Raw genomic sequence first — 13671 nt, 5'->3', positions numbered from 1 at the left:
CCTTCCTCCAACTTGGATCTGGATACCCTCAAATTAAAGAGGGTGTTTGACAGTCTGCACTTTAAGGCCATATTCACTCTATGACTATAACTTGAATATGTTTTGGTAAACAACTAAAATAACAACAGTTCTGTCAAAGAGTCCAAATGGACCTAACTGTAGCTTGGCTACTGTTTTCCAATTCTGGAAAAAGACATTTTTATCAGGTGCATAAGTCCATTTGTAATTGTATTAGCTCAGTATTTACACATTTCAACAGCAGCTTAGCAGTTATTAAAGGGCAGTTGGTAATTAAACAGTTGGTAGTTAAAGGGCAGTAGGTAATTAAACAGTTGGTAATTAAACAGTTGGTAATTAAACAGTAGGTAATTAAACAGTTGGTAGTTAAAGGGCAGTAGGTAATTAAACAGTTGGTAATTAAACAGTAGGTAATTAAAGGGCAGTTAGTAATTAAACAGTTGGTAGTTAAAGGGCAGAACTATAAGCACGTCTAACAGATGAATGTCATGTATGATAAGGCAGCAAGCTGGCTTGGAAGGGAGCTGCCAGTCAAGCGTGCAAAGGCCACGCCCACACAGCCTCAGAACTGTCTGACCAGGAAGTAGAGCCTAACTAGAAGATTATTTACATAGTTTATTATGTGTTAAAAATTTCCCTGGACACAAAATACATTTGGAACAATTTTTCCAGACCCTTTAATTACAGCAAATGCAATCAGTAATATTATTATTGCATTTGCAGGATGTGTCCTGTCAGTCTAGATGGGAGTTCAGTGAACTGTCTGTCATGTCTAATCGACCTGCGTTGTTTCTGCCTCCAGTGTTTCCAGCCGCAGGTCCTCTTCAGCTCATGTAACCATGGTAACCATGTATGGACCAGAATGCACCGAGTCCCCTGGATCTGGCTGTGGTTCTCCAGCCCTGAAAAGCCCACAGTGGGGTCCAGAGATGGTGGCAGTGAAGCTGGAGGAAGAGGATGTAGAGGAGAATGGTGTGATGTTGAAAGAAGAGGATGGAGGAGACCAAAGGAGGGAGGAGGGAGTGATGGTGAATCAAGAGGACAGAGGAAGAGTGGAGATGAAAGACAGTGAGATGGATGGTAAGTCTTTGTTATTGGTGAGTGTCATTTAGGGCTGTTACGATTATTCGACGTCGTCGACGTCACCGACTACGTCAATACGTCGGTTAGCGTAATGTGCGTCGGTTAGTCGTAAATAAACAATTTTTTTTTTTTTTTACCTTTATTTTACCAGGCGAGACAATTAAGTGTATGAGTGAAAAATGGATAGCTACTAGCTAATGTTACACAAGCAATGTAGCTCACCACAGTTCGTATGTCTTGTCTTCTGGTGTTAGTAACGTTAGCTATGTAGCTGGCTAGCTACGGTAGCCTATTGTCATTGTGGTGCGAGCACCTACTGTACGTTATCTAGCTCGTAGCTCGCATGCTACGTTAGCATCAATTTAGCTAATCATAACATAGCAGCGAGAGTAACGTTAGCTAGCTATGTGTTGTGGTGATGGACAGACTTCTAAATGGCCATGTTGGCATTCAAGTTGGCTAAACATAGCAGTGAGGTGGAGACAAATACTTTTTTTTTTTTTTTTTTTTTACAGTACAAAAATTATCGTTAGACTTATCGCCAAATTAGTCGTTAGACTAATCGAATAATCGATAAAATAATCGCTAGATTAATCGTTAGAAAAATAGTCGTTTGGGACAGCACTAGTGTCATTGCACTGTTGTAAAACCAATGCTGCCAGTGCAGTGTGAGTCAGTCAGTACCTGCATCGTCTGACAGTCCTGCTCTCTCCCGCTGTGTGGGGTTGATATATCAGGGCTAGTTCCCCAATCTAACCCAGTCCTGGACTACAGGACAGCCACATGTAAACACTTTTATCCAAAGTGACTTACTACATTTGTCTAAGTAAGTGAATCAGTTTTAAAAATTGGGGAATAAAACATAATAAAAACAGACAAGAGAGAAATATGATAGAAAATCAATTTTAGAAATAGCAACTGCACTCTACTGCTCTCTACTGCACTCTACTGCCCTCTACTGCTCTCTACTGCCCTCTACTGCTCTCTACTGCTCTCTACTGCCCCCTACTGCTCTACTGCTCTCTACTGCCCTCTACTGCTCTCTACTGCCCTCTACTGCTCTCTACTGCCCTCTACTGCCCTCTACTGCCCTCTACTGCTCTCTACTGCTCTCTACTGCCCTCTACTGCCCTCTACTGCTCTCTCCTCTCCTCTACTGCTCTCTACTGCTCTCTACTGCCCTCTACTGCCCTCTACTGCTCTCTCCTCTACCGCTCTCTACATCTCTCTACTGCTCTCTACTGCTCTCTACTGCCCTCTACTGCCCTCTACTGCTCTCTACTGCCCTCTACTGTCCTCTACTGCACTCTACTGCTCTCTCCTCTCCTCTACTGCTCTCTACTGCTCTCTACTGCCCTCTACTGCCCTCTACTGCCCTCTACTGCTCTCTACTGCTCTCTACTGCCCTCTACTGCCCTCTACTGCCCCCTGCTGTTCTCTACTGCCCTCTACTGCTCTCTACTGCCTTCTACTGCTCTCTACTGCCCTCTACTGCTCTCTACTGCTCTCTACTGCCCTCTACTGTCCTCTACTGCCCCCTACTGCCCCCTACTGCCCTCTACTGTCCTCTACTGCTCTCTACTGCACTACTACACTCTACTGCCCCCTGCTGTTCTCTACTGCCCTCTACTGCTCTATACTGCCTTCTACTGCTCTCTACTGCCCTCTACTGCTCTCTACTGCTCTCTACTGCCCTCTACTGCCCTCTGCTGCCCTCTACTGCTCTCTACTGCCTTCTACTGCTCTCTACTGCCCTCTACTGCCCTCTACTGCTCTCTACTGCCCTCTACTGCCCTCTACTGCTCTATACTGCCTTCTACTGCTCTCTACTGCCCTCTACTGCCCTCTACTGCTCTCTACTGCCCTCTACTGCCCTCTACTGCCCTCTACTGCCCTCTACTGCTTTCTACTGCTCTCTACTGACCACTGCTGTCCTCTACTGCTCTCTCCAGCCCTGAAAAGCCCACAGTGGGGTCCAGAGATGGTGGCAGTGAAGCTGGAGGAAGAGGATGTAGAGGAGAATGGTGTGATGGTGAAAGAAGAGGATGGAGGAGACCAAAGGAGGGAGGAGGGAGTGATGGTGAATCAAGAGGACAGAGGAAGAGTGGAGATGAAAGACAGTGAGATGGATGGTAAGTCTTTGTTATTGGTGAGTGTCATTGCACTGTTGTAAAACCAATGCTGCCAGTGCAGTGTGAGTCAGTCAGTACCTGCATCGTCTGACAGTCCTGCTCTCTCCCGCTGTGTGGGGTTGATATATCAGGGCTAGTTCCCCAATCTAAACCAGTCATGGACTACAGGACAGCCACATGTAAACACTTTTATCCAAAGTGACTTACTACATTTGTCTAAAGTAAGTGAATCAGTTTAGAAAATTGGGGAATAAAACATAATAAAAACAGACAAGAGAGAAATATGATAGAAAATCCATTTTAGGAATAGCAACTGCACTCTACTGCCCTCTACTGCTCTCTACTGCCCTCTACTGCTCTCTACTGCTCTCTACTGCCCCCTACTGCTCTCTACTGCTCTCTACTGCCCCCTACTGCTCTCTACTGCCCTCTACTGCCCTCTACTGCCCTCTACTGCCCTCTACTGCCCTCTACTGCTCTCTACTGCCCTCTACTGCTCTCTACTGCTCTCTACTGCCCTCTACTGCCCTCTACTGCTCTCTCCTCGACTGCTCTCTACTGCTCTCTACTGCTCTCTACTGCTCTCTACTGCTCTCTACTGCCCTCTACTGCTCTCTCCTCTACCGCTCTCTACATCTCTCTACTGCTCTCTCAATGTTTCCTCCAGGAATTTTTACATTGGTGGCGGGTAGCCCTGACCCGATTTTTTTTTCGCGCGCACGCGCGCTCAAAACAACGACGTAATTTCAGCCAAAACTCGAGGATGGCCCCAAAAAAATATATGAATATACAGAATATAAACTTGTGACTGACAGTCACATACACACACACAAAGATCATCAGCTATAATATAATACGAAGTAGGCCTACATGAGCACAAAAGCGGCTAACGTTACTGATTAACTGTTTACTGTAGTGCAGAGAGATGGTAGTCGTAGGCGGCGTATCAAATGACAAAGCTAAATGTTTAATGAAGGATATGAACGATTGTCAACAACACACTCAAGCAGTAAATAGAACAGTCTAAACAACTTGGGTACTACGGACGGAACAATAGTCTCAACCTATAGTTCCGTGCGTGAATTATGTCAACCCACCACATTACAGAAGTAAAATCACAGTCAGATGGAGCATTCGGTAAACAGCTGAGTATCAGCTGAGTTAAAGAAAACAAACTCTTACCTTTGATGACACCCACATCAGCCCTGTTTTCCCGTACTTCTCCCGTGTGTCTCTTATTGTCTGTGTCTGCATGTTTTTCCAGCATGTAATTCCGTTGTCAATAAAAAAATCGTCTCCTCTTCTTTTCCCCTTGACAATACTGTGTCGTTGCTAAAGTGACGGCACATAAGAATCGTTTTTTGACTTGCTAATGTCTGCTGATACACCAACACAGCTAGCCGATGCTGATGGCTCTCCCGCTGTAGTTGTAGTTGTAGCTGGTGGTGGTGGTACCCTAAGCTAATTAGCCAGCTTATCATTATGGAGGCTTTATGGTTGTTGTAACTATTATTATTTTAATGATACAAAAAAATCTTGAATCAGAATCTGAATTTATTTTACAGTACACAATAATACAAATCTTTGGCTGTGGTTCTTCAACATTAGCTTTGCAGCAAGGTACATAATCACAACAATACCATCATCACAATAATCACAAGTAAATAAGTAAATTAAGTAATGATAAGGAATAAAGTGATAAGTGATGGTAGTCGCACTACAGCAGAATTAAAGTGCAATCAATAGTGTAACATGCTGTGCAAAGTTCAACAAGATGAAAATGAAAGTGTTCAGGTATTTCTCAAGTAGTCAGGTAGTGTGCAATTCCTGTGTCCTAATGTTTTCAACATTAGCATTGCAGCAAGGTACATAATCACAATAATAAGTACATGAGTAAAGTAAGTAATGCAGTTTTCTGGTAGAGGTGGATTTTTCTTAGGTGGAAAAACAGGGGAGGGTCATGCTTTTTTTGGAGGGGGGGGGGCCTTAGTGGCAAGGTGTGCAGCCTGGCTGAGAGCACTTTATTTTTCTTTTCTTTTCGAAGAAGAGCTCTAAGGCTCTGTCATAAGGGAACTCGGTTATTGGCGGCCCGTTGATGCTCAGTATCATGCAGGCGGCCAGATGGTCCCCCTGCAGTCTGTTTCTCAGGTCAGTCTTCACCTGCAAATAGAAACAATGACAAAAATAAGTGGTATGTGGGAAGGTGATTATCAGATATCAGATTTAGATTACTTAGTAAATTACCCTATTCATTGTGGAAAAGTCCCTCTCACAGTTCACACTGGAGATGGGAACTGTGAGGGCAATGGCAGCCAGCTGACTCAGACATGGGTAGAGCTGTCCCCATTCATCGTGCTGGGATGACAGTTTACCCATCATAGTGAGCTAGTCCATGTTCTGAAACACATAACACAGTGAGACAACATTATTCTGAGGTCCTCAATTATCTTTCTGCAGAACTATTAATTGTGACTTTCAGATTTTACCTTGAATGCTCCAATCAGCACATGCTGCTTATAAGAAGGCCATTCTTGCAGTACCGGTACTTTTCCTCCAGACTGCTGCAGGAATTTTGCAGACAGGGAGGTAAGATGTGCAATGTTGACGGCATCATCCTCCTTGGCTGCTTGGGGTCCCAGAACATGAAATGCCCCCATGATGTCCAGGTTCTGGAACCTTCTGTCCAGGCTATCCTGGAGGCCATCCAGATAGGGCTCCATTACCTAAACATGGCACAAATTACAGACTAGTTTGAGTGCTGGGAGTCTTTTACAGAAATGCCCTGTATAGAGGATAAACATACAATACTAGTGGAAGACTGCAAGTTTGGATAGCTTTGGAGTTTGGATAGCTTTAGTGGTTTTGCAATGAAAACTGAATGTCATGTTGTTTCCTCCAAAACACAACTGGGATGGCTACCTTAGTGCCTATCTGGTATTTTGTTTAATTTCCTCAGACTTATTATAGTACTTACTAGATTAACACTTATAGTACTAGACTAGATCAACATGTAACATCCAAAACAAATGTACCTGCGTCCTGAACCGGGACCAGAGCGCCTCCCTAGTCTGCTCCAGCTGGCCTCTGCCTCTCCTCTCCCTCTCCTCCTCATGGGTGATATTAAACCCCCCTAATCCTGCAGGGTTATCAAGCTCATTATTGAGCTGGGCCAAGAATGAGCCAGGGGGCTGTGCATCTCCTGCATCTCTGATGGTCCTCAGGCACGCCATCGTCACTGGGACCTCATAAAGGTAGTCACACAAGGGCCAGGCTTAATTTTTTTCCAGTAAGGCTATGATTAGTTCTATTGAGTTCTAGAGCAACATGTTAAAAGGGATTTGCCTTTAGGAAATACCTGCTCTTTGATGGCCAAGAAGTTGACATTTTCTTTCTGGAACATCTTGGACAGCCGAGCCAGATGTGGCAGAACATCCGCCTGCAGATAGACCGCTGCAACGAAGCGGTAGGTGCAGCAGAACCCATACAGGCCCTTGGCTACTGGGCACTTATGGTACTCTGTCTCTTCAGCCAAGGCACCCAGGACTGCACTGAGGTTCCGCTGCAAATTCATTACTGCCAGGTGCTGGGACAGCCAGCGTGTGTCCTTCACTTGCTGAAACATATTTCCGTCATGAGAGAAGACATTCAGAACACAGGAAGTGCATCTGAAGTACACAATCATGGCCAACATTACTGTTAAAAGTTAAAAGTATTTTATTATGTTTTTCTGTGATCTCACCTTCATTTTTAAGTCAGTGAGGCCCAAGGTCTGTGCTGCAGCTTTCATAACGGCCGTTCTGTTGGCGCTGTTATGAAAGTATAGATGGAGCTGCTGCAAGTGGTCCCTGAAGGTAGCCATGTAGGGGACCGCAGATGAGGCATCCCTACATGCCAGGGCGAGGCGATGGGCAGCACACGCCACTGGCAGCATCCAGGGGAAGTCGTCCTGCAGCTGCTTGGCCACACCATTCACCCGCCCTGTTACAGGAAAATAAATATAATCGAATCAAGACATGCAGATACCATTTCATGGTCAGTGTCTGAGCAACTAAAACATGCAGTAAAAATAAAAACCCATTTACAGTAATTCCACTTGCTCATGTTGTGTCTCATACCGGTCATTACAGCAGCTCCATCTGTTCCCAATCCAAATAACCTTTCGGTTGGAACCTTGTTTTTGTGCAGCACATCCTTTATGGCAGCCACTATAGTAGCTGCCTTTCCGTCAGGCACTGACACCAGATCGAGGAACTGGCTGTGGAGCTGGCCTTCATTGTCCATATATCTGAAAAGCACAAAAAGACATCCTCAACATATATGTATTACTCAGACACAATCAGTGTACTTTGATTTGAATAGTACCTGATGTGTATATCCAGCTGCTTCTGCACAGAGACGTCTGTGCTCTCATCCACCTCCAGCCCAATAGCCAAGGACGAGTGGATGTTTTGGAGGATTGGCTCCATGACCACTTTAGCCAAAATCTCCAACATTTCATCTATGATGACATGGGACCGGTAGGTGGTCTGTTTCCCTATCTAAAAATACATTTGATTATAGTTGGAATATTACATTTTGAAGATAATTTGCGAACAAGAACAAGAACAACGAACAAGAACAAGAACAACATAGCAAGCATGATCATTGTTTACCTTCAGCTTTTTGAAGTAGTCACACCCCAGCAACTCGGCAAGTTCAATGAGAGCAGGATAATTGGTGTGGTGTGCCTGCTCTCGCTTGGTGAGGTAATAGAGGCATTTAAACCCCCCAATGATGGCCTCATGCTCTAAATTGATGACTGGGTTGAATGCAGTCACAACTGAAGAACCTATACAAAGCAGGTACAAATGGTTATTGCAACAAAAGCTGGTTATACCTGATAGTCCTTTATCAATTAAAATAGCTTCCTATATCTAAAGAAGAAAGTTCACCTTGTGCCACTGAAGCATGACACATCACACTTTGTTTGTGGTGCTCTGTCCTCGCATGCCTGTCCAATTGATCAAGCCTATATTGTTGGCTGCCTGTCTCTATAAATGGCCGATTGGCTCCTGCTTGTCCTCCCTTTGGGGTCTGTTTATGTTGCCGACATAAGCGGCAAAACATTCCTGTAAGGACAGAGTAAATTGGCATTATTGGTCATATTGCACTGAAATATTCTGAAGTGCATGCTATGGTGTAAATAGTATACTCACCATGGTTACTGTTGTACAGCCATGGGAACTTCCTGTTCTCTGCCCATTTAGGGTCCCAGCCTGAGAGTCTGTGTTTTCCTTTGTCTCCCTGCTTCTCTGCTGCTCCACTCTTCTCTCCTCCTCTCTTCTCTGCTGCTCCACTCTTCTCTCCTCCACTCTTCTCTGCTGCTCCACTCTTCTCTCCTCCACTCTTCTGTGCTGCTCCACTCTTCTCTCCTCCTCTCTTCTCTCCTCCACTCTTCTCTGCTGCTCCACTCTTCTCTCCTCCACTCTTCTCTCCTCCACCCTTCTCTCCTCCACTCTTCTCTCCTCCACTCTTCTCTCCTGCTACTCTTTTCTCTGCTGCTCCACTCTTCTCTCCTGCTCCAGGCTTTTTTAAAAGGCAATTTTAGCAGATTCAAAACACGAAATTCTGTGCTCACTACCTTTTCCAGTTGAACATAAACTAAACTTTTTAAAAAAACATTTTAAATGCTGCTATTGTTTGCGAAGTTACAAGATTGTTAGCCCGCAGCGCAGAGCGCACAATGTCTAATTATAGTAGTCAACTCGTATTATGCTTATTACCAAGTTCTTAGTATGTTTATATCAACGTAATCAAGTGCTTTAGTTGGTGAGCGTACTTGGTGATGGTAAGCACTCGTAATACGAGTTGACTCGCTGGAACGAGACAGGCCGCAAGACCACCACACACGTGCCATATCATACCGTCTCATCATATTATTACATCGTATTTATCATCATATTTTTCACTATGTGTGGTTACCTGACCATCTTCCTCATCTTCTGGTACTTTTCGTTTGAAATACTAGCTAACATTGCTAGCTAACATTGCTGGCAATTACTTTAAGTAGTTCTAAGGTAGCGGAAACATAATTGTTTCACAAAATAGCCTGATTTAGTTGACCATGAACATCAGACTACATTACGAATGTTCATTTAAAATACTTTTATTCTGAGCACTGGTATAAGAACACGAACCATAGAATGCAATAACCCACCGTCGTGCTGATGCAGTGTTGCTAATCAATCTGTAATGGATTGTAACATTTGAAGTAGCTTGTAGACTAGACGCAGCCTAGATGTATTCGACCAGTCACAAAACAGTTTTGCAAGCGCGTCGCTTCGCGCTTGTGGGTGTGTCTAGCGCTGTGAAGGTCTGAAAAGCGGCCTAAATCTTCTTTTTTTTTGTTGAGAAATCTGAATGGTGGCGGAGGAAATTCTTTTGTGGCGGCCCGCCACGAATAAATGCATATAGAGGAAACACTGTCTCTACTGCTCTCTACTGCTCTCTACTGCCCTCTACTGTCCTCTACTGCACTCTACTGCTCTCTCCTCTCCTCTACTGCTCTCTACTGCTCTCTACTGCTCTCTACTGCCCTCTACTGCTCTCTACTGCCCCCTACTGCCCTCTACTGTCCTCTACTGCACTACTACACTCTACTGCCCCCTGCTGTTCTCTACTGCCCTCTACTGCTCTCTACTGCCTTCTACTGCTCTCTACTGCCCTCTACTGCCCTCTACTGCTCTCTACTGCCCTCTACTGTCCTCTACTGCTCTCTACTGCCCCCTACTGCCCTCTACTGTCCTCTACTGTCCTCTACTGCACTACTACACTCTACTGCCCCCTGCTGTTCTCTACTGCCCTCTACTGCTCTATACTGCCTTCTACTGCCCTCTACTGCTCTCTACTGCCCTCTACTGCCCTCTACTGCTCTCTACTGCCTTCTACTGCTCTCTACTGCCCTCTACTGCTCTCTACTGCTCTCTACTGCCCTCTACTGCTCTCTACTGCCTTCTACTGCTCTCTACTGACCACTGCTGTCCTCTACTGCTCTCTACTGCCCTCTACTGCCCTCTACTGCTCTCTACTGCCCCCTACTGCCCTCTACTGCTCTCTACTGCCCTCTACTGCCCTCTACTGCACTCTACTGCACTCTACTGTCACACAATTATTCAGAGCTTTGAACGAGATTATTAACACCCGAACAGCCATGGGTGGGGTCATTAACACTAGAACAGCCATGGGTGGGGTCATTAACACTAGAACAGCCACGGGTGGGGTCATTAACACCAGAACAGCCATGGGTTGGGTCATTAACACTAGAACAGCCATGGGTGGGGTCATTAACACTAGAACAGCCATGGGTGGGGTCATTAACACTAGAACAGCCATGGGTGGGGTCATTAACACTAGAACTGTCATTTGACCTAGTGAGTAAAAATAAATTCTACCTTTGAAGTCGATCACATTTCAGGACCCTCCTTTCATGACTTTTCCGAGATAAGTGCGTTCTACCACCCAGTATCCTGACATGTTCTAAATCTACCTCGTATAAAGCTATTTCTATAACAGGGTTTACCCCAGTTACATACGCAGTAGTGATAGGATATTATATGTCTATGTACAGACAGTTATGAATGATAAACTGTACAGTAGGTCTCGCTATAGCTATCGCAGCAAAGTACTTGCAGTAGCCTACATTTGATTATGTCTGTCATCCTCAACGGATTTTCATGGAACAACATGGAACAAATACAATTTTATTTATGATACAGTATATAATGTGTATAGAGTGTATTTATGATACAGTATATAATGTATATACATTTTCAAATGTTGGCATATATATATATTTTTTTTAATAATGATAATCAACCTCTTCTGCATCATCCGTGCAGCCACTCCCCGTGATAATCTGACCTTCCTTTCTGACCATCCTGTATGGTGGTACGATGCTTGTAGGAGGTGCAGAGGTTTATCTCTCTGAGAGACATACTTAGATAGATAAACAAATGTTGATATTTAATTTCTCTATATATATTTTTTTCTTAATATCCTAATTAGGGATGCACAATATGCATTTTTTCCCTACCGATACCGATGTTTACCCGCTTCTCGTGGCCGATAACCGATATGAGAACCGATATGAGAACATATATAGAATATATATATATAAATATAGAATTCAAAATAAATTGCACTGACATGGAAAAACAAAAAGTGCATGTTTTCCTTGTAAACAACTGTCTTGTATAGCCTACATTCACATTCTCACCTAAATAATAGACACGTTTTCCATTGGTGTTCCCTAATATACAAACTGAATACAATTCCTACCTCATAGAACCTTTGCAATGTAGGCCTACATTTGGCCTTGGCCTACCACTCTGAGGCTACTTTGCGGGCATCAGGTGAATATTTTTCTTCATAAAAAGAAGCATCTCTGCTCTCTCGCATCCGAGTCTGTTTCTTTTTTCATCGATCACATGAGCAGCTGCAGAAAATAAACGTTCGCTGTCGACGCTAGTGCAAGGGGCTGACAGGTACTTCCTTGCAAGCAGGGCCAGAGTCGGGAAACGGGATTTGTTGCTTCTCCAGTATTCCATTGGGTTCTGAGTCCTGGGAATCGTTGACTGTGAGAGGTACATCTAAAAGGACAACAAAATCACAATATACTGCAAGTACAGATGTCGCTAGATTAGCCAAGCTCTCCACTTCCTCATAAACATCCGCCCCTCCTTACGTAACACCCTACATAGCAGCGCACATGTCACATTATCGTGATGTGGTGTATTTTTTAACAAGTTGAAAGCTAAACATTAAATTGAATAAATTACCTGCACTTCCGTTTGAGTCCTCGCCTGCTCTTCTGTGGGTTCAGTGTTTTCTTCCAAGATTTCGTCGTACATTTCCAGCAAAGAATGGTTACCGTCTGTCCTTGTCTTCTTTGCTTGCGGCTCGGCTGGCTTGTCAGCTGTTGCACAGCTGATCATCTTCTCTAGCAACATGTCTGCTGCTTGCACTTTTGTTCCAAGCTTGAAGAAGCGGTCCTTGTATCTAGGGTCCAAGATTGTTGCAAGATAATACAGGGGCTCTTCATGGATGTGACCGAATCGCTGGTCTACTGCTTGTAACAGGGTGCTCTTGGAAGTTTTCACTCCCTGGTCTGTTGCAACGGCCTTGTTTAACAGACGTTTTAACCCTTCGACGGAGGGGATCACGTCTGCTGCTGTGGCCGTAGCTGAACTAATATCTCTAGTCACCTGTTCGCACGGATCGAGGATGGTCAACATGTTTTCAACTAGCGCCCATTGGTATGCGTTTAGAGACGCAGGTAACGCGTAATCTACTCCATATGCTGCGAGCGCTCGTTTCTGCTCCAACAAACTCCTAAGCATATAAAACATGCTGTTCCATCGCGTTGGTACGTCTTGTTGGAGCCGTGTGGTTTTCATTCCCAGTTGTGTCTGTAAATCTTTCAAACGGGAGGAGGCGAGTTGGGAGTGCTTAAAATGTCCTACCATCTTCCTCCCGATCGCAACACAGTCGGATATACTTCTCTGGCTCAGTACAGCCTCATTAACGGCAAGCTGTAAACTGTGTGCCATACAGCCCAAGCTTGCAACTTCACATTCCACACAAGCCGTGGCCATATTGCGCGCATTGTCCCTCAGCACAACGTGCACCCGCTCCTTAGTTATCTTCCACTGTCCAAACATGGTTTCAAAAGCCCCGCGGATGGCTGTCGCAGTATGCGAACCGGAGAACTCCTGCGCATGCAGCAGTGTCTTCTTCATATTGAAGTCCTCATCCAGCCACTGGGCCGTCAAACTAAGCATACTGACTGGACTAACGTCAGAAGTCCATATGTCCGTGGTAAAACTTATCTGGCTTACGCTAGTATCGATCAGACTATGGATGTGTGTGGTGACTGTATTATACAGAGCAGGCAGGCACACGTCTGCAAAATAGCGGTGGCTTGGGAGTGTATACCGGGGCTCTAAATGTGAAATTAGCTGGCGAAATCCTTTATCTTCTACTACAGAGAAAGGCTGGTCGTCGAGGGCCATAAACTCCATTATTTTGTCATTGATTGCTTGAGCCTTTGAGCTGTCTCGAGTAAACTTCCTGCAGTTTTCAAATGCGTGTTCAATAGGCACAGCAGCTTTTCTTTTCGTTGCTAGGCTACCTTCTGCTATTAGTGCTTGATATTCCTTCCATACAGCGTGCTTGCAATGGTGAATCTTAAGGTGACTTATGAGATTCGTTGTGTTGTAACTCGTAGACCTTTGCCCTCCTCTCCAAACTTTCCTCTACACTGCATGGCTGTAAGCAGGCGCAGCAGCATGAGCGCGTCAACCGGAAACAGAAATATTTCCGGCCTCATATTATCGGCTCTATATCGGCAAAAATTTAATAAAACCGATAAATATTTAATAACATTAATTTCCCATTATCG

The sequence above is a fragment of the Nansenia antarctica genome, assembly GCF_963989245.1.
Source record: "Nansenia antarctica genome assembly, chromosome: 1".
NCBI lineage: Eukaryota > Metazoa > Chordata > Actinopteri > Argentiniformes > Microstomatidae > Nansenia > Nansenia antarctica.
This window is presented reverse-complemented; position numbering follows the sequence as displayed.